The following is a 7,066-nucleotide window of genomic DNA, read 5'->3' on the forward strand; positions in this document are numbered from 1 at the left end:
TGTAGTAGGTTTGCACATTTTAAAGTGAAAATTGTACTGTGTTATAACACCAAACGTAGTCTTGCACTTGCTGCACAAAAACACTGGCTCACAGTCGTGGTGAAAAGTTTTTGTATGTGAGCAAATGAGGTGTAAGCACTACAAAAAAAGTCACAGTGGTAGCACACATGTTGCCCTACCAGGCCTGGTGCGGTTCCTTCCGACACTGCTGCTGATGCTGACGCGCTGCTGCTTGCTTCGTATTCGTACACTGTTGTAGCTGCAGTATACACAGCAGTCTCTGTACCTATTGCAGCCATGCCATCTGTCATGGTAACTTGAGGTGGTGTTGGGCTAACTTCTGCACTAGAGATGTCGTTTGCCCCTTGAGGGCTCTCGTCATCAGGGCCAATAATTTCATAGGCAACGTTTCCTGCATCGAAGGACCAATAAGAACAGCCTGTATTAATAAACATAGCTCTCAAAAATACGGACATCAAAACCTAATCACAAGCTTTACACATCAGTGACCAGGCTTAATGAATAATACTTGAAGCAGGAGTTACACAATTATGTGTGCACATTAAAGCCTCATTAGAAGAGATACTCAAGAAGCACGGGAAACACGTCTCTTGAAACCAACAATTTTAAGACACTGAGGAGCCAGACTAGATCACTTTATTATGTATCATCACTAAAGTATGTTTAAATATATCTGAAGGAATAATTGCTCAGGGTGGCTTAAAGGGCCCCTAAACCACCTCTCGATATTCTTTAAACATTTCAAGTAAACATGCGCATGGAAGTCAGAATGTCGTCACGATGAATGATGCCAAATGCGGCAGTGCTACGCACCGTGGTAGCACCACAAAATGAAGCAAACAACCCCGTGCACCTCTCCAGGTTTACTCTGCACCCCCTGTTCGTCCTGAAGTCACCAGGCTGTCTCTGATGATGTCACCAGTTTCTGGTGCTGTCAATTGGTCAAACAAAAGTGTACGACTGCTGGCAAGGCCTGCAAGCAATTACACGCACTTCCTATTTCTCGTCGCATTGCTGGTCATGCACCATTTTGGGCAGCCAGTGGGGGCAAAGAATAGAAACGCCGACAGAAGGGTCTCCCTATGAGGCTCTTCGACACAGCGAGTCACCATACGGTTCCATTGTATTGGCAAGGTCATTAGCGGCACCCCTCGCAGGACTATCGTCCGGCACGGCAGCAATAGAGCTCATTGGCGATGGCCTGTCACCTAACATTTGGAAGTGTACTTGGCGAGGAAAAGACGATACCGTTCAGACAGCGCGTACCAGATGAAAGAGTTAAATGAGCAAGAACTACTTATCGATCATAAAACATGAGTAGCTCCACTATTACTGCACCGTTTCGAAAAATTCTCATGGCTACGTGTTCATTCAGTATTGAGAGCAACTGCAACACCGTAACTAAATTTCGACCTCGGTGGTTTAGGGGCCCTTTAAAGAAGAAATTCTCAGCTTTTTAGTGACTGCAGAATGTGTTAGCTTCCTTCCAAACTTGTGGAGGTTAAGCACATCACTTTGCAAGCCTCCTTGTTGCTCGCTATACCTTTGAGATGCTCTTAGATGTTCGTCAACTTCAACTGCCGACACTTTCTGCCCAGCACTGTCCTTGTTGCCCTACTTTTATAATTCATGCTTAAGGGGACATGTGTAATTGACCTGTGTGAGGATTGCATGATTTTCAAGCCCTTCGGAGCACACAGGTGCACGAAGTGAATGTGTATGGGTGGTGTCCCTTCGAAATAGTGAAGAATACTTAAAAAGTCATCCTTAGTAACAAAGGTGTCTCTTGTATGCAATGTTGATAACGTGGCAAACATACGAAAACCACCAAAACCATTTTCAAATGCCTCTTACAACCAAGTGTCTCTTGTAACGAGATTCTACTGTACTGAATATTTTTCATCTCAGGATCATCTGCATGTACATATAGTCACAAAGACATGTTGTGTGGAATGGCGAACAAGGAAACAGCTCGTACTCCTACTTTTTGTCCCTAACATAAGCGGCTGATAACAATATGATAAAAAAAGTTGTTGCAGTTTCACCTGAAAGGCAAAGCATCAATTGCGATAGCAAATTTGTAGAGAACTATACGGAGTAATGATAGTAGCTTTATCAGCTGTATAAACTTCGACATGCAGCAGCACCGGCAACACGCAGAACTGTTGTCGACGCCGCCGCCATTTTGCCCGCGTTCGCACAAAATGCATGCGGCGTTGGTGACTGTTACCGGAGCCTCTCATATAAATAGGCACTTGGTGCCGCAGCTAAACGTCGCCTCCCTTCCCTCCCCCCCAAGGCCTTTCGCTCGTCGGAAGAAGGCACGTTTGCTCTACATATATGGTGATTGTAAAGGAGGAAAGGGACGCCTACTTCTGGAGCCCTTAAGGGAGCACGGCGCAGAACGCGCGTTTGTTCTCCGCCGTGCGTTCACTCCCCGTGAAAGCGCGCATCCCTCGCGCCCTTTCACTCGCACATACAGCGTTCGGCGCGCGGCGACGATTTCACTCCATTGACGTCATACGGAACCTCACGGCGACGGCGACGACGACGGCAGAAATCTGCTTTGGAGTGTCCATATAACTGCTATCGCAATAAAAGCAGGCGAAGAGGCTACCATAGAACATGATCCTTCAGTTCTAAAAAGCTTTTGGGCCCACATCACTCCCTCATATGACATAAAGAAACAACTTGATTGCAGTAATGGCTGCGTGTGATCTGGGTTGATTCAAACAAACAATTCGTAAGGTTGTCCTGTATGTAACTTTATCACTGCTCTTTTTAGATGTCCTGCTGGTGATCCTGGCTGCACGATGCTTCTCATGCTTTTTGGCACGACTGTTCTTTTTTCCGCTCCCCTCTTTTTTCTGACTTTCTCCCCTTTCCCTTCCCTCTTGTGTAAAGTAGCACACCTGAAGTATCAAATCGGTTGAATTAGAGTGTGTATGAAATCTGTTAATATGTGTGCTTCTCTGTGGTCTGTGTTGTATTTTTGCGCTGTACAAGTCAATTCGAGATGAAACGTCCCCCCTACCTTTACTGTATGTATATATATATATATATATATATATATATATATATATATATACATGTCTCTCATGTTTTGAAATATATGTACATTCAGGAGTGCCTGCATCCTCTTCTCCCCTGCATCAGTGATGAAAATGAGAGCCTTTCTATGTACTATAGTGGACGAACATTCAAAGGTTATTACTGTACCCATTACATCGCTTGTCATGTGGATCTGTCACACTACAAAATAGCAGTGGTCCGTAATATTAGCCCATCCAAACATAACTGTAAATTAGCAGATACCGACAGGCTGTGAAACAGCTGCTACAAAGCCGCTGGTGCTGGCAATTTCAGCAGCACTGCAGTGGTACAGCTGAGCGCCCCCTGCATAGTGATAAATGCTAATGCATGTTAGCAACTCAGTAGTTGCTGACACTTTCGTAAGCTTTACACTGCATAATAAAGTAATCAAGACAACTTTGTTGTAACACCATTTAAACACTAACATCATTAATTGCCCCTAATCTCTCACATACTAAGGGATAATACTACTGAAACATATGTGCAGAGCTCAGATTAACACAGCCCATAAAAAACAAGCTTTCTTTGAGGAAAACAGCTATAAGAGCTGTTAGTTTTCTCGATCATTCTATGCTAGCTTTGCTTTAAATATTATGCAGTACTAGAAAATATGACGTGCAGAATTTCTAGCAGCAGAAGACGTCGTCAGCCTCATGGTACAACTGATTATTGCACTGTTTGTGTCAGTGAGCCAAAACATACAAAGAAAACCGAATTCACACACATACAGTTACAAGTGCACTTCTGAAAACACAGCCACCAGTTCGAATGCTGCTGAAAGGGAAGGTTATTTAGAGTGCGACACTGCATGGAACTACCACTTATGACTGTATGTGTATGATCTGCTGATTGGAGAGGTGGTGACATGCCATTTCTAGTCTCTTTTAGAAGCATTGCTAAAGGCAGAATGAAAATCCATTCATACATCACGAATTTCACACATCCACAGTTTGGTTAAATAACTTATGAGAAAAAGACATCTTAACCTGGAATAGCAACCATTTCTCCTGCTGCAAAACTTCCCATCAAATCAATGTAATAACTAAACAGCATCGTGTTTCTTGCAACTACTTGCCGGAACTGGCGAGTTAGTGTTCGTACGTGACTCATTGGGCGACAATACTGCCTAATACAAATGCTTCACGAACACAAGCACACGTCCCTCGCAGAGAATGGCCATCATATGTACCTCTGTGAGACATGATCGCGCCTTTGTGGTCAAAATGCACGCTAGTACGACATCACCACATCAGTAAAAAATTAAAAATCTGAGTACAAGCCAGCAGCCAACTGCATAATGTGAAATTGCAACTGATATCCACTTACTGGTGGCCTGTGTTTGAGTCACTTGTGGCAGTTGACTGGGTGCTGTGAAATACACGTCCTGGGTTGTTCCTACAAAACATACAGGGTTATGTCAAATGTTGAAAATGTATACACGCCGGCATTTCATAATTAAGTCGCAAAATTTATTAATGAAATCCATTAATATGTCACGAATTTCACACACCCACAGTTTGGTTAAATAACTTGTGAGAAAAAGACATGTTTACCTAGAATAGCAGCCTTTTTTTCCTGCTGCAAAACTTTCCTTCAAATGAATGAAATAACGTTACAGCGTCATAATATATCGTGTGTTTCTCGCAACAACTTGCCGGCACTGGCGAGTTACAGCGTTGATACGTGACTCATTGGGCGACAATACTGCCTAATAGAAATGCTTCGCGAACACCAGCACACGTCCCTCGCAGAGAATGGCAACCATATATACCTCTATGAGACATGATTGCACCTTTGTGGTAAAAATGCACGTTAGTACGACATCACCACCTCATTAAAAAATAATAACTCAGTAGAAGCCAGCAGCCGACTGCATAAGGTGAAATTGCAACTGATGGCCACTAACTGGTGGCCTGTGGTTGAGTCACCTCTGGCAGTACTGGGTGCCGAGAAATACACGTCCTGGGTTGTCCCTACAAAACATACAGGGTTATGTCAAATGTTGAAAATGTATACACGCCGGCATTTCATAATTAAGTCGCAAAATTTATTAATGAAATCCATTAATATGTCACGAATTTCACACACCCACAGTTTGGTTAAATAACTTGTGAGAAAAAGACATGTTTACCTAGAATAGCAGCCTTTTTTTCCTGCTGCAAAACTTTCCTTCAAATGAATGAAATAACGTTACAGCGTCATATTATATCGTGTGTTTCTCGCAACTACTTGCCGGCACTGGCGAGTTACAGCGTTGATACGTGACTCATTGGGCGACAATACTGCCTAATAGAAATGCTTCGCGAACACCAGCACACGTCCCTCGCAGAGAATGGCAACCATATATACCTCTATGAGACATGATTGCACCTTTGTGGTAAAAATGCACGTTAGTACGACATCACCACCTCATTAAAAAATAATAACTCAGTAGAAGCCAGCAGCCGACTGCATAAGGTGAAATTGCAACTGATGGCCACTAACTGGTGGCCTGTGGTTGAGTCACCTCTGGCAGTACTGGGTGCCGAGAAATACACGTCCTGGGTTGTCCCTACAAAACATACAGGGTTATGTCAAATGTTGAAAATGTATACACGCCGGCATTTCATAATTAAGTCGCAAAATTTATTAATGAAATCCATTAATATGTCACGAATTTCACACACCCACAGTTTGGTTAAATAACTTGTGAGAAAAAGACATGTTTACCTAGAATAGCAGCCTTTTTTTCCTGCTGCAAAACTTTCCTTCAAATGAATGAAATAACGTTACAGCGTCATAATTATATCGTGTGTTTCTCGCAACAACTTGCCGGCACTGGCGAGTTACAGCGTTGATACGTGACTCATTGGGCGACAATACTGCCTAATAGAAATGCTTCGCGAACACCAGCACACGTCCCTCGCAGAGAATGGCAACCATATATACCTCTATGAGACATGATTGCACCTTTGTGGTAAAAATGCACGTTAGTACGACATCACCACCTCATTAAAAAATAATAACTCAGTAGAAGCCAGCAGCCGACTGCATAAGGTGAAATTGCAACTGATGGCCACTAACTGGTGGCCTGTGGTTGAGTCACCTCTGGCAGTACTGGGTGCCGAGAAATACACGTCCTGGGTTGTCCCTACAAAACATACAGGGTTATGTCAAATGTTGAAAATGTATACACGCCGGCATTTCATAATTAAGTCGCAAAATTTATTAATGAAATCCATTAATATGTCACGAATTTCACACACCCACAGTTTGGTTAAATAACTTGTGAGAAAAAGACATGTTTACCTAGAATAGCAGCCTTTTTTTCCTGCTGCAAAACTTTCCTTCAAATGAATGAAATAACGTTACAGCGTCATAATATATCGTGTGTTTCTCGCAACAACTTGCCGGCACTGGCGAGTTACAGCGTTGATACGTGACTCATTGGGCGACAATACTGCCTAATAGAAATGCTTCGCGAACACCAGCACACGTCCCTCGCAGAGAATGGCAACCATATATACCTCTATGAGACATGATTGCACCTTTGTGGTAAAAATGCACGTTAGTACGACATCACCACCTCATTAAAAATAATAACTCAGTAGAAGCCAGCAGCCGACTGCATAAGGTGAAATTGCAACTGATGGCCACTAACTGGTGGCCTGTGGTTGAGTCACCTCTGGCAGTACTGGGTGCCGAGAAATACACGTCCTGGGTTGTCCCTACAAAACATACAGGGTTATGTCAAATGTTGAAAATGTATACACGCCGGCATTTCATAATTAAGTCGCAAAATTTATTAATGAAATCCATTAATATGTCACGAATTTCACACACCCACAGTTTGGTTAAATAACTTGTGAGAAAAAGACATGTTTACCTAGAATAGCAGCCTTTTTTTCCTGCTGCAAAACTTTCCTTCAAATGAATGAAATAACGTTACAGCGTCATATTATATCGTGTGTTT

At 42.9% G+C, this 7,066-nt stretch overlaps 1 long non-coding RNA gene across 1 annotated transcript; it reads right to left on the reverse strand.

Moving 5' to 3' along the window:
- Positions 1-357: 357 nt before the first annotated feature.
- On the reverse strand, positions 358-4,950 carry LOC119443190 (uncharacterized). The gene is made up of 3 exons (XR_005190197.2): positions 4,441-4,950; positions 3,337-3,417; positions 358-412 (listed from the first exon to the last, which is right to left on the reverse strand). It is a non-coding gene; the product is annotated as an uncharacterized LOC119443190 (long non-coding RNA).
- Between the last annotated feature and the right edge of the window lie 2,116 nt (positions 4,951-7,066).

This window comes from Dermacentor silvarum, chromosome 2 (assembly GCF_013339745.2).
Source record: "Dermacentor silvarum isolate Dsil-2018 chromosome 2, BIME_Dsil_1.4, whole genome shotgun sequence".
Taxonomy (NCBI): Eukaryota; Metazoa; Arthropoda; class Arachnida; order Ixodida; family Ixodidae; genus Dermacentor; species Dermacentor silvarum.